The sequence below is a fragment of the Eumetopias jubatus genome, unplaced genomic scaffold (assembly GCF_037043125.1).
Source record: "Eumetopias jubatus isolate StellerSeaLion01/CBP00866 unplaced genomic scaffold, mEumJub1_p1.0 scaffold_7, whole genome shotgun sequence".
NCBI lineage: Eukaryota > Metazoa > Chordata > Mammalia > Carnivora > Otariidae > Eumetopias > Eumetopias jubatus.
This window is the reverse complement of record NW_028274813.1, coordinates 59,502,121-59,528,934: the sequence shown is the minus strand read 5'-3', so window position 1 is coordinate 59,528,934 and position 26,814 is coordinate 59,502,121. Positions and strand designations below refer to the sequence as shown.

The following is a 26,814-nucleotide window of genomic DNA, read 5'->3' as shown; positions in this document are numbered from 1 at the left end:
TTATTTAATGGCTTTTGCTAGCAAGTAAAAAACTGCTGTATATTCTGTTTTATAAAAATTACAATGTGTATTTTAAACTATTTATTATGGAAAACTAAATGTACAAGAGTAGAGAAACAATAATGAACTCCTATGTACGCACTGTGCAGCTTCGACAATTGTCCTTCATTATTCATGTTAGTAAATCTTGTTTCATCTTATTCTGCCTGCCTTATGAATCCTGCTCACCTTGCCTCCTACTCCCACCCCAGGATGATATATACAAGTTTGTGTTACATACTTCCACTAGGAGGCTTATAATGTTTGATTGCTGTTTTGTAATACTTTGAATATTTATGGCAGTTTTTGGTTTCTCTTCATTTTCTTCTCAGTTTATAAAAGGTTTTCTTACACAATTAGTAGTATAAAATGTCAAATTGTTTATATAGCCATTTTGTAGTAATCAACACATCGTAGAGATGCAATTTTCTTGAAAGAAGTAAAAGTCTTACATCTTTAAGTGAAAAATCTTCAGTGTTTTTTGAAAAATGTCTTTAAAAAATTAAAATCATACCGCTTAATTTATTAAATACTTTAGAACAGTGTACAATTGTATTACAATTAATTTTGTAAGTAATATTTTTAATTCAGTTGATTTGCTATTTAGGAATTTTTTTAAAATGTGTTTTCTAAAACAGATTTTTAGTGAACATGGACTTCTGATTCTAAGAAACTATATAGTACGATGAAGAAAAGAGTACAATACTTACATATAATTTATAGTGTAAATTATAATTTTAAAAGCAAGAAGAACAAAAGTGTTTCTTGAAGGAAATTGCTACATATAGTTTGGCTTATATTTTTCTTTTCATACTGTATTTTTATTATTTTATTATTAACTATGGAGTATCTATTTTAGAACCATATTCTTACTACTTACTTTTCATTAGTGAAAACATTTAGTAAGAATGACTCTTAAGAAATTACATGAGCTTTTGCAGTTCTTCAGATAAAGGAGATTGATAGCTGTGACTTCCTAGAATTTGAAAAAGAAATTAGAGCTGTAAGCCTTATGTTTATTTTACTGTTTAAAGATTTTGTGTAATTGTATTTTGCAGCCTAGAAGTCGTCTTTAACCTCCCAATTTGAAAAAGCAAAATGCATAGTTTGCATGCAGCACTGTCCATTGAGAATGATTAGGTACTCTAACTTTAGTGAATGTTGTAAACATTTATTAATTATACAACATATGAATTGCTTTTAAGTGTTCAAAACACCAAAGTACGACTGTTGTTATTGAAATATGTTGATTTTCATATATGTGCCTGTATTTGTTAATGTCTCTTAGTACGAATTATTAAATAGCTTTTTGATAAAATCTGTTACTAGTCATTATGATGCCTAATGAATTAATTAAGACTTTATGTGGTTATTTTTACTTTATTTTAGAAAGACATTTTCTGATAGCTGTTATTTCATTTGATTTCAAGTGGCTGCTCATACCAGTTGTCATTGTAGATTGATTTAACTTGCTCTTATACTTTTTTACCTTTGATATGCCAAGAACTTCAGTTGGTTGTGTGGAAATACAAGCCTTTGTGTGAAGGAGTAGATAATTGCATCAGAACCTGGCACCCACATGAATCTTACGAAAACAGGCTGTTTGTTCCCTAGAGAAACTATTCTGTAAGCTGACTTTGTTTTTATATTCTGTTCTGTGGTAGATTAAGTGATTTAGTTTAGTTTGGCCTAGGGCAAAACGTTTCAGGATATTTTAGAAAATCCTATATCTGATTAGCTCTCTGAAAATAATACTAGTTTTAAAGTTTTGCTTTTTAAAAATTTATCAGTAGACTATGCAATGCCATTTCTGTTATCAAAGTGTCATTTGTAACTGGCACTGAAAACAATCGCAGTGTTCCAAGTGGTATATTGTTTTGCCCTCAAAGTTTTAAAAATGTGAGAGTCATTTATTTTAAACCAAATATTTATTTCTTCTTAATTTGACGTCCTTCTATGACCTTCAGTGATGAGGAGTAATTTATCTTTTTTGATAGTAATTTCTTGATTACTAAAGCATATAACACAGGGGAACTATGTGAGACATACAATAGTCATAGGAAAAGTTATTTTCATTATAAACTTTTAAACCTTAAAATCCTGAACACTACTTGTGTAACTCTTAGGAAACTCATTTATTTTAAACTTTTCAAAAAAAAATTCCTACCATATAGTTTAATTTTAACTTTTCACTCTACTGAAGCCAAGCAAGCAAGTAAACAACCATAATAAAGTATAATTATAAAAGATTAATTAGGCAATAATTCAGAGTTTCAAGGGAGTCGTAAAAATTATGTCCTTTATTCATTTTAGGTCTCTCAGGTGTAATAGTTACAAATAGTTTCAACAAAAAATTTCCAGTTCAATTCAAAGGTTATTAATAAATATTAAGTTAAAAATAATACCTGCACGTGTTTAAAAAATCAAATTATACAAATAGATATAAAATGAAATAAAATACTTCCTTCTCTCATTCCTCAATATCCCTACCTTAACTCTTAGGTCCTTTTTTTAGAGTAACCACTGGTAATAATTTGCTGTGTATTTGCTACACCTATTCAAGCATGTATGCATATGTAAGTATAATTTTACATTTCTCTCTATTTTATTGTAGTTATGTTTTGTACCTGCATTGTTTTGGCTAAAGACATATTTTGGGTAGGAAATGTATATGTCTTATTCATCATTTTATATCTATCTCCTAGAATAATGTCTGACACGTAATATATAAGTGCTTACCAATTGCTTGTTGAAAGAATCTTCCACACATAGTACATGTATGCGTTTATATGGTACAAACTTTATAGATTTGTTTTATGATTATACCACATTTTATATTACCAGTTTTCTGTTGATGAACATTTATGTTAGGTCTGTTTTCTGCTAGTCATTGATCCATCCATCCATCCACCTGTCTTTTCATCAAATATATACTGAGTACTTAACTGTATGCCAAACACCTTCTAAGAAAGCAGATGAAGGAATAAATCCTGGGCTCTGCTTGCATGTAACTGACATATACATAGTTGATTGAGATATATCAAAAATAATGAAATAAAACCTAACCAAATTAGTTTCATGAAGGCAGTAGTGTAGATAGATAATATGAGCGAGGAGTTTCTACTTTAGGAGGATGGCCAGGCAAATGAAATAAAGACAGACAGACTAAATGATGCAAAAAATAGTTGAGAGAGCCAGAGAAGAGAATTCTAGGCAGAGGAACTAGTAAGTATAAAAACTCTGAGGCAAGAATAAGCTTGGTAACTTCAAGAAACAGGAAGAAATCCAATATGACTAGAGCATATTTTCTCTTACAAATAAATACGGCTTCAGTGAGTGTCTTTATACATAAAAAATATATTTTACATATTTTTCTAAATACTTTTGTAGTAAAACTGAGAGATTAAATAGTATATGTATTTTACATTATGATAGTTATGGAATGGGACCTCTTTTATCCCTTATCCTTTCTCCTTAAACCTCTTCTAGCTTTCTCTGGCTCTGAAGAACTTGGGTTGTATAGAGCATGGTAGGGAATGGGCTGTGACATGAGGCACAGTGAGTGAAAGAAATTCTTTTTGGAAGAGAATGTGCTGGGAACTGTGAATGTTTGAGAGACTTTTGTCTAATAAGATGAAAATCCAGTAGTGGAACATATGCATATATTGTGTATGTTGAGTTATGTGATAAAATATTTGGCTCTGAGAAATACAGTGCTCTCCTTTTGCCTTTTAATGAAATCATTTCAATGCAGAAATTATCTCTACTTTCACAACTAGCAAATAGAAAATTCAGAGTTTTTTAGTTATTACTGGATACGAGGCAGTATTACAGACGAGTCCTAGTTTGACACTATTGGATTCAATTTATAAAAATTTGTGATTATAAAGATGTGTTATGAAAAAAATGCCATTAACCGAAGTCAGTCAAAAACCTTTGCTATAATACGGCTTTTGTGGAAGAAGGCAGGAAGGGCATCTCCTATTTAAAATAAGTTTTTAAAAATCCTGGGTATTGTTACATTGGTGAATCCCATTTTTAAATAAAATGGCTCTCTATCAAAAAGGCATTGTTTTTTTTTTTAAGATTTTATTTATTTATTTGACAGAGAGAGACACAGCAAGAGAGGGAACACAAGCAGGGGAAGTGGGAGAGGGAGAGGCAGGCTTCCCGCAGAGCAGGGAGCCTGATGCTGGGCTCGATCCCAGGACCCTGGGATCATGACCTGAGCCAAAGGCAGACACTTAACGACTGAACCACCCAGGCGCCCCAAAAAGGCATTGTTTTAATTTTAAAGGAGAAATGTCAAAATCACTTAAAATTTTTTAGGCAGATTAGAAATTTTAGACTGGTCAAAGAACACGTTTCATGAGGTGTTTTACTGCTGAGTAAACAGAGTCAAGTCACATTTGAGATCATAGAGATGTTTGTTTAAATTTTTTCAACCTTCATTTTTTTTGATAGGGTGAAGGTAGGAAATTTTGGCCGATACATTCAGATTCCCATGTACCTAGAGAGAGAAGGGGGTATGAGGTTTCCTTAATTATTATTTATTTTTCCTTTTTTCTATGTAATAAGACCATTTCCTTTGAAAATTAAAAACAACTTGAAGGAATGAGGTTAGGAATCTGTGATGGAGAAGATCTTAATTTAACAGATGCTAAGGTGGTATGTTCTGTCTATTATATTAAAGATTTTTTTCATCTTTTTTTAACCTAGGTAATTTTTTCCAGCAAAACTTATAAACAACCTTTAGTTGGAAATCGATTTTATTTTGCTATCTGAACCTGGTATACATTAGTAATGATAAAGCAATTAACATATATTTTGTCTGTGGTGTAAGTATTTTGATTAATAGGAGGCTAATTTAACTGGTGTCTACTATAAAATCCTCCAGCTAGTTTTAACATGAATATATAATTTTTAATTAAAACAAGTTCTTGATACCAAATCTTTAAGGTGAGTGTAAGGAAAGGAATTAGTATTTTATTAGTCTTATCTTTTGTCCTAAAATGAATGAGTATAAAATATGTTGCATTTTTACAGAAATCTTCTATTCCTTTTATGACATGTAGATATATAAGTTGTAATTATTTGAATCATTAGAACATCTAATTTTTGCTTGACAATATGCAAATGTGCCATTAAATCTGTTTTTTAAGATTTTTCCAGTTTAATGTCTGAATCCAAATTCATAAAGAGTTGGAAAAATGAGATGTCTGAGCTATAGGATTCACAGGGATTTCATATGAAGCCTATTTAATCAGGATAACACTGTTATTAATATTCATAATGTCAGCTGGAACACAAATGACAGACTATGGGGCCTAAAAATTTTACTTGGTGAATTTATTAAAAGTAGCTTAAAAAATTAATGGAATTTAACTAAAGTTGGTGAATATGAAAATCTTGTGTTAGCAGAAAAAAAATCTCTATTAGAACTTTCTTTAAGACCATTTTGCATTGATGTCTTTTGACAGATTTCATTGGTACTTAAAGAAGAAAGATGCATGAATGGTCATTTAAGAGGATTTAAACACATTGGCACATTAATTTTTACATGAATAATAAGTACTTTCCAAAAGCAATTAACTTACAGTGTACAAGATATGAATTGAAAAATAAGACTGTGACATCAAGGGCAAAGCAAATGTGCTGTACATTTTAAACTTAGTGGCAGGACTTTTTAATATTTTGGTTTATTTTATTTTTATAGTTTAGATAGGATGTGACTTAGAATATGGTCATTTTAATACATTTGAAAGCATATTAGAAGAGCAATAATGCTTCCTCCCTCCACAAAAATATCGGTAGTATTAAACATTATCCTCTGCAGGTATTGTTTGCATTTATTGGAGAATTAAGCATTTGTTGTGCTGTTGGTAATATCTGAGAATATATTCAGTTTTATAGACAGTCAAAAGGATGATTCTGATTGGATTTCGTGATTCAAATACTTATGTCTTAACATAGATTTGTTGATTATAGCATAACTTAAATGTATAATAAATAAGCTTCTTAAAGTTTAGTGTAAGAAGTTTTGTTAAGGTCCATCGGAGTAGTGTACGAGTCAATTTGTTCTGAATTTTAGCCTAAGGAAGTAAAAAGTTGGGAATGGTGTTAAGTAAAACCAGAATGCATTTTATTTTGTGTACCACCTGTTATTCTTTATGTTTCCAAATATGCTCATAATGACATTATACCAGTGCTCTATTTTTTATTATTAACGTTCATTAAAAACAATTAATTTTAGACCATTATGTATAATTAGAATAACACAGTGTTTTGTTTCATATTTTTCAGAGATTATTTTTCATGAAAATTTTCATAATTATGAACAGCATAGTTGATTTGTTATCTGTAACAGTCCACTTAGGGTTTACCGAAGAGAGTATAGGCATTGGCCTGGCAGTCCAGACGGCTACTAGAAGTTTCACTTGTAGCCTGTCAGTGTTATATGTGAGTGATTTTGTTTCATTAGACACAATAGATATTGCCTGGTATGTTTTGGGACTCATATTCAGAGTTTGATTAGAAAAAGCATTAATAACCAGGTGTGTAGAAATGATCACAGTATAAGCTATATGTTAATTTTTCTGTATAAGGTATGAAATCAAATTGATATATTGGTTATTATTATATTTTCTAGTAACTTTTTAAAAAGTTAGATTTTGGGGAAGTGGTTTTTGTTTTGTTTTTTGGCTCTGAGATATTCACTTACATGCCCAGGAGAGGGCAGCATTTTACTATATCAGGCTCCTAAAAGAATTAGCCCTGCTTAGACTGTCAATGTTTCTTGTAATTACTCCCAGTATATTTGTTGCTTGCTTATGAATTAACTTGCATTTATGGAACTAAATCATTTCAATCATTTAATTACACCTGAGGAGCTGAACTATAATTGCTTGCTTCCAACTAGGATCTGATATGGCTTGAGCAGTATTAATTTGGTGTTTACTTTTCTGAGTGCTAAAAGCATTAAAATGATTGTGCAATGGGATTACATTTTACTAATTGCTGGCATTCATTAGCTGGGTAAATGATGAGGAAGAGTGACTGTATATTGCAGAGGGATAAAATTATGGTTTTAAATAGTATATTACTAAGCACATTAAGGCCTGTAAGACATGTTTTAAAATACTCCAGAGGTTATTAAAGACTGTATTTTCTACATGTCTTGCTGTATGAATCTCTTATTAAAAGACTGCAATTATTATTAACCTTTTTGGGCAATATGTAGGGAAATGGCTTCATTGACTGGGACATATTTCTTTGATATTAATAACTTCCTATATTTTCAGCTAATCCAAAAGTAAATGAGGAACTTAGAAAAAGATTGCCAACTCCAGATCAACATATTTAGAGAAAATTGGAAAAGGAGAAGCTTACTACAGCTTTATTTGAGGACTTTTTAAAAGAACACAGAGTTCTAGCTGTGAGGTAAATCAAATTTTATTCTCCTTAAAAAGCATACCAAGAAAAAAAAAACCATTGCATAGGTTTTGTCGTGTTTATTATGAAAACAAATGGAAGACAAATATCAATAATTCCATAAGTTAGTAATAGTCATGTTTTTTAAAAAATTTGCATAGTATTTTAAAATTATTTTTACAAGTATAAAATGTTTTATATAAAAATATACATTGTAAATTCAAATCAATAAATTTGAAATTTTTGGTATTAAGTTTATGACATAGAATATAAATTTTATTTTTCTTAAATTGTTGGAGTTAGAAAAAACTTAAGTTGAATAAGATAAATAGTTCTCTAACCTAAGGAGCAAGAATGTCTAGAAGTTCAACCTGAACTGTATTTACTAAAATGTAAGTGTGAAAGAAAGAATCTTTCTCTGAGTAAAAAGATTTAATTTCACCTGTTGAAATATACAGTTAATAGTCCCATTATAAATGTTTTAGAAAACCATTTATCCTGTAAATTCTCTGTTAAACAAAGGTAAGGTTTAGGTGTGTTCTGATATATTGTTTTAAGTTTATTTATCTAGAGTTGGCTTTATTTTAGCTTCAAATCTTGGAGCAAAAACCAGAGACATTGCCAGAGCAAACAAGAACAGAAGTACAAATGGAGGACTGGTCAAAAGGTAAGGACTTTCAAGGTATTAATACCAAACCCCAGGTGTTGTGCTAGTTCAAGGCACTGAATGAAGTGTGTTTGTTCTAACCAATATATTAGATGGAGGCAGACAAGCACGCACACACACACATACAAAGAAGGAGGCACACACAAAGAGACACAAAGAAAGACACACAGAGAAAGAGAAACACACAGAGGAAGAGATACTGAGAGAGAAGGGGAAACAGAGATGCAGGATGAGAAAGAAACACACACACACACACACAAAGTGATCGAGAGAGGAGATTGAGAGAATTACTGGGAGAGAGATGCATACAGAGGGCCTCACTCAGAGAAAGAAACACAAACAAAGAGAGACACAGACACGGAGGGAGAAACGAAAGTCATAGAGGGAGGCACAGACACACATGTGGATACACACACACACTGGAGATGCACAGAGGAAGATAGCAGAGTAAAAGAACAGTAGAAAGAGACAGAGAGAGACATACGGTGAGAGAGACAGGGAAAAACATACATACACACACACAGGAAAAAAGACACACAGTAAAAAAAGATAAATATACACAGAGAGACACACATACCTGGAGACAGACAGATGCACTCGGAGAAATAGACCAAGACACATTCGGATACAGAGACATATGTGGAGACAGGTGCACACCAAAAGATGCACTCAGAGACACCCACAGAGAGATGGAGTCAGAGGGGGCCAGAGGTAGAGCGACAGAGACATACAGAGATGTACAGAAGGAGACAGAGAAAGACACTCCCAGATAGAGACAGAGAGAGACATGAAGACAGAATCCCAGACAAGGAGAGAGAGAAAAAAGATGCACGGGCAAAGGGAGAGAACAGCCAGAGATGGAAACACAGTTTAAAAGACACAGACCGAGAGATGGCCTGAAAAGCAGAGGGAGGCAGTGGATAGATAGATAGACAGACAGACACATGTAGATGGGCAGGCAGGTAGGGCACTTCTATCTCCCTACAGAACAAGATACAGAGAGCCATAAAGAGAGAGTTTTAAAAAATGTTAGGTTGTTTTAATTGAGGTCTCTTGTAGTAAAATGTTGCAAATTTGGAATCCCTAGGAAGCTAATCATCCTGAATATAGTGTTGCATATAATTGAAGGCCTAAATCTCTATGTACATTGTTTTTATTTCCTCTAAATTTTATATTTAAAAATTAGATTATTACCGAAATATTGCACACATCTCTCCCTTTTTTTGATTTCCCCCTCCCCCAACAGGGTTCTTCTTCCACCATATATCAACCACATGGTTACCTTTCTCATAAGGTTAAAGGCCATTTTGGGGTACTATTCTATCATCATTTTATTAAATAAGTTATAGTTACAGATTCTTTCGAATTATAGGAAGATGCTCTGCTTTCTGAGTATACTTTTTTTCCGATTTCTGCATTTGTTTTTGATTTCCATACTGTTAGAAATTTTTTTTTGCAGTTTCTGCCTACCATTAGCAAGCTTTCTCTTCTCATTTGTGATTCTAGGCTGCTTGTTATGAGTTTAGAATACAGGTAACTGATTGAATTACGTACAAAGTAATAGCAAGTAATATCTGAGTAAGGTAGTTTATAGGTATTTAATTCAAAGTTTATGGTTTTAGTGAATGGGCTTTATGACACTTAATTTCTGTCTCCTTTCTTTATATTCAAATTTGTACTGGTGTGAAGCTGGGAACTAATTTTTTGTAGCTGTTTTTATTCATTTATGCAAATAAACAACATTCTTCTTTTCAAGGGTTCAAAGCAGTTTTACTTAATTTATGTACAATAATAAGAAAAGAGGAAGTAAATAATGATGCCCCTGTTATTTATGTTCCCTATTCAGAGGTCACATTGCTATGGAAGTCATGTTGTTCAAATTATAGACAAAAGGATCTCTACGGAACCAAAGGAATTATTTTTAATATATCTAAAGCTACAGGCTGTGGAGGAAATACTTCTCATAAGTATAGAATGACCAGGAAAGAAGTTAAGGAAGGGAGCTGCTGAAGCTCTAGGACACTTACAGAAAGGAAGGTTTTAGGGCTAAAGACATAGAGGCATAAATAGTTTGCAGAAGGCACAGACTACAATAGACGTGACTGAAACATCATTAAGAAAATTTGCATTTTTACAGACTTTTTTTGTTTTACATCAGAAATAGGAATAAGATATTCCTTTATATAAAGGGCCTGTTAATGAAACACTGAGAAATTAAATAGGTAAATGTATCTTTTGAGTTTTGTTATATAATTGATATGTTTAAAATCTCACATGGTCATTGCCTTGACATCAAGGTTTGCAGGATTTATCTTAAAACACAAATTGCTTCAAAGGTCTGTCTTAAACTAATATTCATAGTCTGCTTGGAAAATTAATTATTTTAATTAATATTATTTTACTTACTTTTTTTAAAGAAATGGAGCTAACTAAAAACTTGTATTATACCAGACAGGCCTTTGTGTCACCTTACACATTTTATTATAAGGAGTGCTAAAGTGGCTCTTCTTTTCCTAGCTTTATTGTAGAAACATTGCTGAAATATTTGAAGTCCAAGTTGATGAGGTATATAATGTGAACAGATAAAACCATTTACTTTTTTTTTTTTTGTCATTATTGGCAGTTTAGAAAATGTAAAGCTGTGATTGGTAGGTAGGACGGGTGAGGGCATCTACAAAACGTGGCCAGGTTTCTTGAAGAGTTGTTTTTACTCTAAGTGGAGGACATTTCAAGTTGTTGGAAGCAATATGTGAGTGAATCAACATGTGTTGCCAAGTGAGCATTGGTAACATCTTCTGGTTTCTTAAGAAGTAAATGATGTTTTTTACCCTTTTGTGAAAACTTTGTCAGGGTTTTTCTTGTTTCTGCCTTTTCAGAAAAAAGAAATGAAATGTTATAATCAAAGGATGTATGTAAAGTTAGCCCCCCAGCGTGAGTTGTTATGTGATTGGTTGTTGAGCCCTTCTAAGCATTTACTTATTTATTTACTTAACTCTGTAAGAAAAAAGGCATGAGGATCATAAGTCTCTGTAATTCTTTGGAATAGTATGATAATTTCTGGATATCTCTTATTAAATTTTGGTGATTTTTATTAAACTAGCAGACACATGGTTTGGTTGTTTATTTATAGTGCACAACAGTCCACTGAAAATACCTTACATATTTATAAACAAACATGTCTGCCACAAGTATACATATCTACGATAATATGGGGAAAAATGACGTCCGGACGCCATTTAAATTTAGAATATGGTGAAACTTATTTAAATTTAGAACCTTTAGGGGTCAGTGTTCCCTAAGAAAGGTTAAAAAAGGTTACTGTGCCTACCCAAATTAAATATTAAATCTACTGTATTTTAAATATTTCTTACCAAATGAAGGCAAGAAATGGTAAAAATCATATAGCTTGAAGAAGCTTCAGACAAAAACCTTTGAATTTTGTGAGTGATTATGATATATGATTTTTAGGTTTACTATTTTAGGGAATTGTATTTAATATGTAGTTTTAACATAGTTATTTTTACTTATATATATTATCTCAATTTAGATATGAATCATGTGTTTTTAAACTATTTTCTTTTAAGCTTACAAAGCAAACATGATTCTAAATCTGTACTCATTTAAAACTTGAAATGAAAAACCGCTGCTAGAAGTGCCTCGAGTCCTTTCATATTGTAGTTTACTGGAGGCTAGCAAATATTTTAAAAATCTTAACTTATTGAATTTAAGTAAAAAACAACTGTCTTCTTTACTTTAGAATTAGACTAACAATTATCTTTTATCACCATGATTCTGATTGTTTTTCTGCTAAGCAAAATAAATAACTAAAACCCAGCAAAAGGTAACTTGTCAGCGATTTGTTAGTTTCTTATTGAGTCAGAATACTGTTTATTTTTGCTTGGCATTTGGAACCTCTGTGCCACCATCAGCTTCTTTTATTATTGGTTCATCTATCTTTCTGTCTTTTCACAAAGTATGTGTTCTTTTTACCTTTTGTCCATCTGTTATTCTGTAATTGATTATATCTAAAACTATTGCATGGTTTGCAACCATTTTATAAGGGGAGACATCTTTAGAAATGCTATAGAAAAACATCTACCATGCTTTTAAATGTCTGATCATTGTGACTAAAATATGAGTGTAGAATCTCATGTCATTTTCAAAAACTTTCTTTTTAAAGCAGAGAAGAAGGAAATGAATGGTGAGTTGCACAGAATGGCCATCCATTTCTACCAGCAAGATAGCTGGTAGAAAAAAAGAGATTCCTAGGCATTATGATTAGACCCTGCTTGAAATTCAGCATTTTGAAATCTAGATAATTAATCATTCCCTGCTAAATTACAGGATTTGAATTATATTTAATAATTGGCTTTCTATTAAGTAATGATATATTTTCCTTAAAAAGTATTGCAATATGTTTTTGTTTGTTTCATAGCAGAAGGTGAATTTTAGTGGAGAACCAGTGCATTTAATAATTTCAATACAATGTTAAAGTAGAAAGAACACAGGTTTTGGAGCTAGATAGACCTGTGTTTCGGGTTTTTAATCTTCCACTTACTACCTACCTGGCCTTGGGCACAAATTTCATAATTTTAAGCCTGAGTTGTCTTATGTATGGACTAGGGAGATAATTCCTTTAGGACTGTTTTGGAGATTAGGGATTGTGTATGAAAAGCCCACTATAACACCTGGAAAAGGAGATGAGTTTATATAATCTATATTTCATGTACCAGAATAATTCTTCTCACTAGTGTGGTGGTGATAATGGTTTTTTACAGATGTTTATAAAAAAAAAAGAGGAAAGAAAAGATTGTTAACATATTTTACAGGACCTAAATAAATGGTAGTGGTGGTTGTCATTTCTGTTCTACCCAGCTGTGAAAGGTAGGTCTATAAAAGAGTTTCAAAACTATTAAGAAACAGAAACAACAGTATTTGAAATGGTTATTATTAGTTTTATAAAAATATTCTTTTCAAATACAATGTTCACAATACCATTAGAAACTTGATTTTTTTCAATGTAGCATAGCTTGTATTTGGTATGTTTATATTTGTTAGAATAGAATATAAAATCAATAATATTTATTTAGGGTAGAATCTAATTTTGTCTGTATTGAAATCCAATTGCAATAAAAATCTTCAGACTAGTGGCACCACACAATGTACCTTTCGTTTCCTTTTGGCAAGTGTGAATTTAAAAATGCATTTTTTATTTTCCATATGCCATATAAGGGTTAAAAAAGAACATGTCTTTGGTCTGATTAAATTTACTATTTATCTCTATAGGACCTAACTTAGTAGGGTGGTGGTAGCTTCTCACACATGGCCATCTAGAATATTTGAGAGAGTGGTTTTAGCACTACTGGCAGCTAGTCAACAAGGATTGATTCATTTACAGAGGAAATGCTAAGGCTCCTCTTAAAAAAATGATAGAGGCTCTACTCTTTCATAAAAAAATAAATTTCTCTTATTTTAAATAACTTTATTAAAATCAATGGGATTCTTTGTGTCTTTATTTTTAAGTTTGATATGAATGATTCCATTAACTACTGTTGGCCTCAGTTGCAGAATGGAATGAAAAAAAATTTAAAAGGGCAACTTAAAGTTTTCTAACTGGTTATAAAGTTTATGAGCTGTGTTTTGAGATTCATTGTTTCTGATATGAATAAATCACACTTGTGAATTTATGCCATAAATTGTATTTTTCTCCTTTATTTTTTGGCAATTTTTAAATAGACTTTATTTTGTAGAGAAGTTTGAGGTTCACAACAAAATTGAGAGGAAAGTCCAGAGTTCCCACTATACCCCCTACTCCTTAACCCACCTCCCCCACAACACACACACACACACACACACACACACACACACACACACACACACAACCTTTCCCACCATCAACATCCCCACCATAGTGGAACATTTGCTACAATTGATGAACCTACATATAAATTCTGAATAAGGGAAAAAGTTTGCGGGGTAATAGAAGTCTCACCTTCTTTTTTTGTTTTTATTCAAGTGTTTTAAATCAGTTCAGGCTGTACTCTTCGTGTGGAATTCTCACTACACCTTTGGTCCTTCATTTATAAAAATGATAATTATTAAGAAGAATAAGTACAACAAATGGTAATAAATTTCTTTTTTTTAGTAAGTTTCATTCTCCCCCATTATTTCTGTACTATTGGTATGATCCTCTCTTTGTACAACTTGTGACTATTTCTTTGATTTAAGGAAATCCAACTCTACTTTTATGTCTTAAGTTCTATCAAATTTATTTATGGCCATGAAAATATGAATATGTTTTTTTGAAATAGAAAAAAATACCTGAATTTTTCAAAAGTTTTAAATTCTCTGTCCTTAAGATTCTGAGGTCTTTGATAAAAATCCTCATCGATTTCTGGTTATGGCCCTTTCATGCTAGAGCACTTCCTAGAACACATAGTTACAATACAGATCTTAATACAGTATTATTGAATCTTTAATTTTTTTTAGAAATTAGGATTTCATCTTTTTTTTTTAAAGATTTTATTTTTTTATTTGAGAGAGAGAGAATGAGAGATAGAGAACACAAGAGGGAAGAGGGACAGAGGGAGAAGCAGACTCCCTGCCGAGCAGGGAGCCTGATGTGGGACTCGATCCCGGGACTCCAGGATCATGACCTGAGCCGAAGGCAGTCGCTTAACCAACTGAGCCACCCAGGCGCCCAGGATTTCATCTTATATTTAAGATAACCATTTTGGTCTCCATAGTGGCTATATTTTTCACCTTTAGTGTGATTATTATAAAGTCTTGAGTGTGCATTGGCATTTTGTTGATTTTGGAGATCTGAATCAATATACATTAGTGTATAGACTGAAATTATGGCCATTTACACAGTCGGTCCAGGTTAACTGTAGAGTAACACTGATGTGACTCCATTTACTCACTAGTTTTGGTTATCAGTAAATCAGGTAATTGAATAAAAAATTGGGGGATCACTAAATACTCCCAACTGTGTGTGTGTGTACAGAACAACCTAACATCTAGGACATTATTATCTTTTGGGGAGTAGTTTCAGATGCGGTGTTTCTTTTGTTTTTGCCTTTTGTGTTTTTTGTTTTTTCTTGGGGAATATGAAAAAGCAAACAACAAATCAGGCTACAAAATTTTGAAACTTCATAGTCTAAATGACTAAATTTAAATATTCTAATTTATAGCTTTGGAGTAAATTCAGTCATTCTTTGCCAAAGAATAAAATTGTGCTGATAGATGTAAATTAAAAGTAACTATTTTTAAAAATCCTATTTAACTTTCATTTTTAATTTTTGAGAGAGTCTAGTCTTCACCTGTGGAAACTTTTTGGTACTTTAAAATCAGCATTCTGCTAGTGGGTGAAAAGTTAAAAGTGATCAGTTCATGTTGATAAAATTATACTTGTTGAGTAGATACTGAATATATTAGTATTTGCTAATTAAGTTTTTTTAATTAAAATTAAATTCTCTTTTTTAATGCAGTTTCACTGGCTGTACCTAGGGTAATTTGTCATACACCAAAACATAGTAATGTTTATTGATTTTGGGCAATTTTAGTTTAGAAATATAATCAAAATTAAGCACATGCACAGTATTAGAGCTTGGAGTTGAGACCTCTGGCTGGCTGAGGAACTGGCAAGTATAGGTAGGTAGTGTGCTACATGAGGGGCAAGTCTTTCGCTAACACCACAAGGGTCTCTGGCCCAATGAGTAGAGTTTGATAGTAATTCTTGCTACAAGTATAAAAAAAATATAAATAAATAATTTAAAAAATTAAGCACAGTATACCCTTATTTCTTTCTTTAATATCTTTTTTATTTCTCCCCCCATTCAGAATTTTCAGGTTGATATTGATCAGATTAGGATAGGTGGGGTTTATTTAGCATTAGTTTTCTTGAACCAACAACATGAATTAGGGGAAATATGGTAGGAAAGATAGAACAAATACTGTAATCTTTAAGGATTCAGGCTTGTGTATAAGCATTTGGAATATGGAGTGTAGAGTATTCTGGATTCTTTCCACAGATTAAATGTATAGAATTTATAATTGGAAAGAATTCCTATTTTAAGATTAGATGTTTTTTGAATTTTTGTTAAAAAATCAAATGTTGCAAATTTGGAGCCACTGAAGCCTTTTACACAATCGTTTTTAAGCATTTAAAGTTAAATGATTTCAGTTTGGCAAATCTGATTGTTTCCTTTTAGAAATCTTCAGTGCCCGTATATTATAGTCAACCAGTATAGAGTTTAAGATCAGGACAAGGCTGCATTAGTCCAGGTAGGAAGACCAAAGACAAAACAAAAATTTTCATTAAAAAGCCAATATTTGATGTCCTGAGAATGCAGAAGAGACTTCCTCTGCATTTTTAACAGGCTGTTTGCTCTCTAAGATGTACTGTATTGGTCTTTTATTACCTTTTTTTTTTTTTTAGGTCTCTTCCCTTTCCCCAAGTCATTTGAAATGAAAACATTAAAAAAAAGTTTTAATTTTTCTCAGACTTTTTTTTTTTTGCCTCAGGTATTTAGTGCTTTTTGTAAAAAGTTACCAATGTTAACTCTAATATGGGGCTGATGATAGGATAGTATAACTGATGAACGAGGCACTAGTGTAGTAGTCATGGTTGATTGATGAAATGGGAGTCCTCTACCTTTTCCTTTTATGCTTGTGTTTTTTTGGGGGGGGAGAAACAAATGAATAAAATACACATCATTTGCATAGAAAGTTATGTAATGATGCCATATAGAGTATAATGATTTCCTAAAACCTTGTATTTAAAGTAACCTGAATTACAATGAGAGATAAACAGAATATTTACCCATCCCTTATGAGCTGCTGCTGATATGTAAATTTATTCTTCTACTTTGCACAAATATACTTTTGAGCTACTGCTTAAACACTTTGAGGTCCTTAGTCAAACAGTTTTAATGATGCCTCCAATATTATGAAAGTGTGACATTTGATGAATGTCTCATATAGTTTTGATATCTGGGCACATGTCAACAAAAAAAATTGAACATTGGTTTGTCATGCAACACCTAGATAATTTATAATTTTACTGTTTATATCCATCTTGACATTTTTTATCTGCCAAAGGCAGGTTTCATTTGGAATCTTAATCTGAGATTTATTTGGTGGATCTGGAAATCATAGCTAGGGTTCCCACAGGAAATGGTCCATCTACCAACAGATTAAATGGCAGTCCTGCAGTTGTTAGGGGAGCTCTGCATTTAACACACATGCATACTCATTCAGTCAGCACTGTGGAGAAAAATTAAAGTAGTAACCCAGGTTTAGGAACAATGTAGCTAAAAAGTCCCATATTTGCTGAATGACAAAGGGTTATATAGCAGCATTTCATTTTATTATTCGTGCTTGAATTTCTTGTTTGCTCTGTTGAGTCTGCTGACGAATACTAATAAATGCCTGCAACAATCCAGACGAGAGATGCCTGGCAACAAAGCTATGCGGTGGACCTCCCTGATCTTCTCCAGTTCACAACCTGACCTTTTGAAAAATTGGCTGGGCTAAGCTGCAGAATTTGGGTGTAATGGTTATTGTTAACTCCAGCTTTAGGATTTATTAATTTGTGTGATCAAGACTTACCTATACTTCAAAGTTTCAAAAGACCAAACACAATCATCCATCCATTAGAACTAACATTGTGTTTCAGTGATTTCCACTTAGTGTCTGCATGGTGATTCTTCTGTTTTGTTTTTCAGATTTAAAAATGCTCTTAAATAAAATGAAAGGCACAGATGAAGAAAATCTCTTTTTTTCTCTTTATATTTGTTATTAAAAAAGTTAGCGTCCATAAGTGATTTATGAAATTGTCGAACTCGTGGACGGTCGGTATGTGTTCATACTTAACAAACAAAAAATAGATAATTATGAAACCTGTTTTACTTGCTGTGGAAATTTAAGACTTAACCCAGTTCGTTCATATTTTTAATTACTTTATGTAAATTATTTTTACAACACAAATTGAGAAAGGCTGAAAAGGTTAGAAATGTATAGTAGGTAGCCAAATAATTCACAGCATTGAGGCAAAAAGGAATAAAGACTGCCCATGTTAGTTAATAAAATTTTAGGAGAGTTTTCACAATTATTTCAACCTAGATAATATTTGTAATGGTTTAAATAGGATGATACAGGTTTTACGCAGCTTTATGTGATATGCTCATAAGTTAATTAGGTAGCCTAAGCTTTAGGAGATTACACTGTTATACTGTGTTCATGGTCTTCATACAGTGAAGGATGTGGAAATTTAGACTCTGCAACATTATAATAGAACTTAACTTAGTTCTTACACAGAATCTGATCTCTTCCCCAATAGAATGAATATTGATGTGCTCCTGACTATTCAAACTTGATAAAACAAACACTTTTTAAAATCTGGTGTAGTACCACCACTTAAAATAGCTTTTTCATAATCAAACAAATAACAGAATTCCAGTAAAATAATTTTCATGGCTAGCCAGTGGATAATTTGAAATATGATATGCTAAGTCATCAGTTGTCTTAATCACAGATGAAATAACCTCACCACTTCTTTTTGACCTGTTATTCTAAATATGCAACCACGTATAGGAATGTAAAAGATGTCGTTTATTTTGAATGTTGAACCTTCCTATGCAAATGAATAAATTATGTGATATTGGCAGGTTTCCTGATTTTCCAACTTTATAAACTTTTATAAAATCTTACTTCAATATCTGATAGCTATATTCTGCCTCTGCCCCCAATATATTTTTGACTTCTCATTATATACATTACACCTATAGTAGAACTACACAAGATGTTGTATCTGTGTGTGGCTGTGAGCACTTGAAATGTGGGCAATATGTATGTAAACCAATGAAAATGAAAGTTCTTTCTTTCTTTTTCTTCTTGCTGTTCAAGCCAAAATATATTAAAAACTGAGAGAGTATACAGTATCCAAGTGACAAGTTTGCATTTTTAAGTTACCTAATTTCTTGTGACTCCCAAATTAGAATCTCTGAAGGATAAGTGCCTGTGCACTACTAACTATAGTCCTGATTATACCTAATATTGTGCCAATAGAGTGAATGCTTAAATTATGTTGCAGAAACAGGCTATTTAAATTTCTTGTTTTCTTGCTATGGGATTGAATCTACAGAAATATACCATTAAATTTTCTTTCTGTGCAATGAATTTTCTTTCAGGATCTTTTCCTAGTGTCAGGATTTCTAAATTTCGAAGTTCTGATACGCGCTTTATTAAACCATTACACGTTAACTACAAGTTTTAACCTCATTAAATATTTTCTCTTTATTGTATGTTTCTCACTGAATGAGCTAGCATTATATTTATTTTTATATTCATGTCTTTGGATATTTTAATAAGAAATTTTAAATTATATTTTATTGATTGTTTTTATGTTTTAATTTAAAAATCTTTTGCTTTAAAAAAAAAAAACTTTTGCTTTTAGCCAAGCAGAATTTTGCAAATAATAATAGCTAACATTTATTGAGTGTATACTCTTTGCTAACACTTTTCCAAGAAATTATAAAATTTAAATAATTTAATCCTCATAACAACTTTTTGAGATAGGTGCTGTTATTATGTACTTTTATTGGTTGGGAAATTAATGAGGTTAAGTAATTTGCTAAAGGTCATACAGCCATGTGGTGGAGCCAGAATTCAAACCCTGCCGTTTGTCTTTAGCCCATGCACTGTGGTTTTGCTTGGAAGATCTAAATACACCAGTGTTCTACTTGGAAGGTCTAAACTTTTCTCTTGTACACACTCATAGTAGGTGAGACCACTCTGATGTGGCACAAGTTTCTGATGTCTTTTTCTTTTATGTTTGGCAGGGGGTGGGGAAGCCCATGTATGCATCTATGTGGAAAACTAACCCTTCCCCACATAAAAAAGGAAACAGCATTATTTAGTAAAGGAAATAAATAGTATTTGTACACACACACAGATAACCTACATTTAACTTACTTAAGGAATCAGTAGTTATTTGGGGCCACTAACTGATAACTGTTGTTCTGATTATATTGAAACTAATGTTTACTTATAGAAATCCTTAACCATTGAAAAAAAGACATCTTTTGTTTAAAATATGGGACTACTGTAGTAATTACATCATCACATCAAGTTTACGGTCTTATTTAGCAGCAATAAATGTTATATCATTTTGATGTTGCATAATGTAACAAACAATATATAAAAGAAAGAAGCGATAAACATGAGATTTTTGTTCTTTTTATATTTATAAAATCACATGCTATAATATAAGTAATCATCTTTCCCCTCCAAAAAAAGAATTTAAAAAAGTGGTGACCAATTGTGTGAGTAAGCATCAGAGAGCACATTAACAAATTGCCTCCTTTATTGTTCATCTTAGATATAAATGCCCATAAGTAGCACCTGCATCTGAAGGTGCAAGGGATCCATTTATTTGAATGTACTTGCCTACAGTATTTCTATTGCCCTTTTTCTTTTCTGTCCCTGAGCTCTCAGGTAGTTGCCATGTTGCTATTCTGAGTAACCCTGGTAGGATCCCTGGAGACAATTCTAGCTCAACCACTCTGAAGAAACAGCTCTGTAAACAGTATTGACCCCCCCAGGGGACCATCAAATCCGTTTACACAGATACCAGTTGTCACAAACTATTTACAAAGCCAGACAGAACAGAATTTCCCAGCCTTTAAGAATCCCTATTTGATTCTAGCCACCTCCTCACTTCTGTGTAGTAGTTGGGAAATAACAGTTATTTTTGGCCATGAGTCATGATTCGTCAAGTAGCATCAGTTTAACTGAGTGTATTATATATTAACTAATGTACAATTGTCTGGAGAATTGAACTCAAACGGGATCCTAGAGCTTTCCTTCCTAGGGTAGGAAATGGCATAATATTGTTAATTTTCTAGGCTAAGGAATTGAGAATTTAATAGCAATGCTAGTATTGATATAGTTGACAATACTGATACCTCCAGAAGTAAAGAGAATTTGTTAGATCATGAAAATGGTCCATTGGAAACAGCACAAAAGTCACTAAAGTGACACAGGGTCTTCAAACGTATGTTGGGGATAGCTGAGGCACAGGTATTAAGATTCCCTGCAAATCTTTATGGAATCCACCCATTTTCCCCAGATGAATAAACTATCTCTAACAATAGCAATTTGAAGAATATCTAGTAGTAATCCTCTATAACATCATTTTCAGATGGCCATAGGATAAGCTTGTATGGTAGCGATAGCACAAGATATTAGTAGAAAAAATTGGGAAATATATTTGGTTTGAAGTAGTCAAATTCTCATGTCTAGTAATACAGTGTGCTCACAGAAGAGCAAATAAAGTAAATAAAGGAATTGATAGTAGTCATAAAAATTCCCTGTCATTTAACTCTCAGGAAAGATAGACATTGGGGAGGGTGTGTGCTATGGTGAGCGCTGTGAATTGTGTAAGACTGTTGAATCACAGACCTGTACCTCTGAAATAAATAATACATTATATGTTAAAAAAAAAAAAAAGAAGATAGCAGGAAGGGAAAAATGAAGGGGGAGAAATCGGAGGGGGAGACGAGCCATGAGAGACTATGGACTCTGAGAAACAGAGTTCTAGAGGTGAGGCAGATGGGGGGATGTGTTAGCCTGGTGATGGGTTTCCAAGAGGGCACATACTGCATGGAGCACTGGGTGTTATACGCAAACAATGAATCATGGAACACTACATCAAAAACTAATGATGTAATGTATGGTGATTAACATAATAAAAAAAAGACTTCAGAGTCTTATGAAGTATGAAGAGATTGATAATTTACTCTCTTAAGTCCATATGGAGAAATATATTTAAATAGTATTCTGTTCATCATAATGATGGAACAGTTAACAAGGACATTGATTATTAAACACTGAAGCAGATTACTAAAGAAGGTTATGGAGTTTCCATTTTAAACCATGTGAAAGAGAGGAATTAATAGAATAATTTTAGTTTTAAGCTTTCATCTGCCTAGAGATAAGAGTTTGAATCAGAAGTGAATATGTTTTTTCTTTTAAACAGTTATCTTTCTAATTGAGTAGTGTACAAAACAGACCTATAACTTCTCTTTTTGTTGTATTGTATTGCCTTATAAACTTAAATTTCCTTATGCAATGCCTTTCAGGTGATGGGGCAATCCAGACAGCTCAACTGAAGCTTTTAGTAGCTTCACCCCATTATCACTTCATAATGGTCTTTTTTTTTTTTTTTAAGATTTTATTTATTTATTTGACAGAGAGAGATACAGCGAGAGAGGAAACACAAGCAGGGGAAGTGGGAGAGGGAGAAGCAGGCTTCCCCCAGAGCAGGGAGCCCAATGTGGGGCTCGATCCCAACACCCTGGGATCATGACCCGAGCCACAGGCAGATGCTTAATGACTGAGGCACCAACGTGCCCCTGTAATGGTCTTTCTTCTGGGCTGGAGAGTTTAGGGAAAATAACTGACGACTGAGTTAGAGTCACTAACTCAGAAACTGAATTTAAGTCAGGCTTTGAAAAGAGTAAAGAAAACTTGGCAAAATGCAATATGATAGAGCTGTATCATCTTAAAATTTGACTTGAAAAGTCAAAGTATATCATGCCTGTGAGTTACTCTCAAATGTTATGGAAAAAATTACATGTGTAGATAGGCAGGTAGGTAGGTAGATTTGGAGAGAATGAATAATAAAGCAAATGCGCTAAAATGTTAACATCTGGAGAATCTGGGTGCCTTCACCCAGTATATAGGAATTCTTTGTAGTGTTTTTGCAACTTTTTTATAAAACTGAAATTATTTCAAAGTAAAAGGATAAAAAGAAATGACTTACCTACAATCAGTTCCTGTCAGCTCTTTCATCTGTCTCTGTCTTCATCATGTTCATGCAGTCAGTGAAGTTTTGATTCTCATTTCTCTTTTCTTTTCTTACCATTTTTCTGAATGATTTCCATGTCTTAATAGGTGACACTTTTAGTACTCTAATTCCTTGATTTCTTCCTCTCCAAGTACCTTCACCATCAGTTTCATTAACCCATTCCCAGATGAACCACATCTTGGACTTTGTCCTACATATTACTCGTCTTAGAAATTTCTACTCCCTTACTATAACATCTTGTCAATTCAAGAAAGACATACAAGAAATCCCTGTTTTTCCAAAACTTATTCCTTCTCTGTACCCATGCGTGTTTTTTCCTGTTTTTTATTCTTACAGTCTGTCAACTTTTTCTTTACATCATCTAACTCGAACTCTTTAGTAACTGATTGCTTTGCACATCCCTACTTGCCTTTTATTGGAACAAATGCCTTTGTGAAATCTCCCCAGAGTCTTCTAGTTGAGCATCTGTATGTCTAGCATGTTTTTTATTTGGTCACTGTAGTCCTGATATAGTCCTTTTACATTGTATTCAAATCATTAGACCAGTTTGCCTTCCTCACTGTACTACAGAGTCCTTGAAGGGAGAGTCTGTTTCCCACTTGTCTTTGTTTTCCCCAGTACTTTCATACAGCATATCACATTGGAGGTTTTCCGTGGCTTATTAAATTAATGAACAAATAAATTAGATGGGTCAAACTTTCTATACAGAAGTTGAATTCTGATATAGGATAATGCAACATGGCAGAGTGGAAAAGCATTGAGAGAGGACTTAAGCAACATTTACTACAATAGTTGGCCAAAACATAGATGAAAGGAAAATTTTATAAATCAGCCTTGTTACCCTAAAGTAAAATTAAATTCTCCGTAGAAGAGTATGGATAGTCTGATTTGCAGAGGAGGCTCCAAATGTCTGGTAAGCAGTTACAGTTGGGAATCTAAAAGCTCTTAGTACAGAGTAAGATTAGAAACATCTAGAATTAATCAGAGCCAAGTCACGCAGTATGGAGTTCTTCAACAATAGTAAACATTTAGAATTCAAATTCAGAAGTACATTAGGACTAGCTGAGTTTATTTTAATAATACTATGAGGGATTATAATTACTATAATCCAGGAGGGATCCACAAAGAATCCTTTTATTGGGAAGAGCACACATCTGCTCTGAGTTTGGTGAAGATGGGGCAGTCCTGGGTGAAAAGGTGCTGATTTACCAAGAGTTCAGCAGATCATAAAATTTGGCATTCGGTAAGCTGAAGTAAGGAAGAGAGCTATAAATAAAGTAAGCAGATAGCAAATATAGATACCAGGGATGGAGTAAAGCAAACACTAGGAGGTTAGAAATAAAAAACTGAGAGGAGAAAGATGCTGAACTAGACCCAGAAATACAGAGGTAAAAATATGGAACAAGTTGTACATAGTGGTAAGATAATGGTAATATACATACTGATGTACATAATGTCCAAAGCAGATCAAAGAGTCAAGACTTAAGATTCTGAAGCAGTTGGTATTGTGTTGTCATGGAGTACTGGGGACTTTTTATAGCTGCAAGTGCTCCATGGTTCATCTTTTTATCTTTTGGGGAATCTTTGCGTCTCATAAACTGGAGAATAGTATAGGCAGGCCCTAATAGTAACTTTCTGATACATTTCTGGGGACAAGTTTTGTTATTTTGATATTGCTTTCAGTAACTACTTATAATTCTCTTTCATTTCAGTTATGGTTGATCCTTGAACAATCTGTTGGTTAGGGGCATCAACCCCATGCAGTCAGAAATTCACATATAGGGCACCTGGGTGGCTCAGTCAGATAATTGTCTGCCTTTGGCTCAGTTCATGATCTCAGGGTCCTGTGATCAAGTCCCTCATCGGACTCCCTGCTTCTCCCTCTCCCTCTGCCACTCGTGCTCATTCTCTCTCTCTCAAAAATAAATAAATAAAATCTTAAAAAAAAATTCACACGTAACGGTTGACTCCCCTAAAACGTTAACTACTTAATAGCCTACTGTTGACCAGAAGTCTTACCAATAATATAGTCAATTAACAAATATTTTGCATGTTACATGTATTATATACTGCATTCTTACAGTAAAGTAAGCTAGAGAAAGAAAATGTTACTAAGAAAATCATAAGAGAAAATACATTTACAATATTCTACGGTACTTATTGAAAAAAATTCATGGATGAGCAGAACTGTACAGTCCAGAGCCATGTGTTCAAGAGTCAACTGTACTTTTAAAGTTACATGGTAGTGTTAGAAAGCCTAATTTATTGACGATATAGTGGTATTCTTTAATGTCCATTTATAAAATTCCCTAACTTAGATTTTGGGGGTTCCATTCTACTAATACCAGCCTCTTTTAGAAAAGTAGCATGATGAACTTCTGAAGCAAATGATGAAATGTCAAAACCAACAAATAGTCTTCAGATACCTAGAATTGTTAGTTTATATCAAAACAATATAATGTTGAAATTTCATAGATAGCTTACAGATATAATTATGATAGCACATTCTCCCTATTTGTTTCCTCAAAGTGAAATTGAGGGGAATTTACTAAAAACAAGTAGTTTCTGATTTAGCTTCAGGCATCAACCAGATAATGTCCAGGACTTGGAGTTTATAACTGGTCACACCTAATTTCAGCATATCTACAAGCAAAGAATTTCTCCTTAAGGAATGAATACTTTGTGAAAGATAGCTTATTCATAAGTGCCCCTAATTTGTTTTTATTTTAAAACTACTGTCCTCTGCCTTTCTGCTTAAAAGGATTTTAAGTTTGACAGGTTGGAAAAGGCATCGTCAACAAACAGGTGAGCTTCACCTGCTTTTTAAAGTTCAAGTATTATTGATGCTGGAAATAATAAAGTATTTGTTACAATCAGTATTTGTGTCTATTGGTCTGATTTACTGGTAAAAGAGTTTGTTTTATGTACTTGTGTGTGTGTGTGTTATTTTCTTCCAAAAATTTCACTATATCATCAGATATACTATTGCTTTGAAATAGCTATTATTTACTAGTTACAGCTTAAAATAACAGCTTATGAGATAGCCAGGCTTTACAAAATAGATTTTCTAATGTATAATGTATATCTGATAAAAATGGACGTTAAAAATAATGCTTATATTCTGTTAATTTTAAAATTACGATAATGATGATAAAAATAATAGCTAACACTTACTGATGTGCCAAACACTAAGCCAAGTACTTTGCATGTATTAACCCAGTTAATCCTCAAAATAACTCAAGTAAAAATGCTATTATGTTCTCATTTTACAAACAAGAAACTTAGTCTTGAATGGGTAAGTAACTTGACCAAAGTTATGCACTTGGCAAAGCTGGAATTCTAACCCAGGCAGTCTGATACCAGAGTTGCATGCACAGTATCACTTCCCTATAATCATTAACTGATTGCGTCCTATTTTTTGAAATCTGGAAAAGAAATCTAGAAAATAAGGCCCCTACATCAGTGTTTCTCAGCTTTGATTGTATGCTGGAGCTATTTGGATGTTCCAACAGAGTTTGATTTAATTAGTATAAGATGTGTTCTGGGCTAAGGATTTCCAGAAACGCCTCAGGTTATTTCAACCTGCAGTCAAGGTTGTAAATCATTGCCCTAAATACCTACCAGAAGTGGAAAAACTATATTGTACATCCTTAGCTGATTACAATAGGAGTAAGACTAGTAAGTACATGTTTAAAGCTATGACAGCACCTATTTCCACAAAAATATTCATTTGAATGATTTAATATGTAGGTATGGTATTTCACATATCATTTGTTTTTGCTTTGTTTTAAATACAGAGATAGCC

The 26,814-nt window shown here is 32.8% G+C and overlaps 1 non-coding gene across 1 annotated transcript; it reads left to right on the top strand.

Moving 5' to 3' along the window:
- The first annotated feature begins 15,728 nt into the window (after positions 1–15,728).
- Positions 15,729–15,886, top strand: LOC114209052 (small nucleolar RNA SNORA62/SNORA6 family). The gene has a single exon (XR_003609224.1). It is a non-coding gene; the product is annotated as a small nucleolar RNA SNORA62/SNORA6 family (small nucleolar RNA).
- The last annotated feature ends 10,928 nt before the right edge of the window (positions 15,887–26,814 follow it).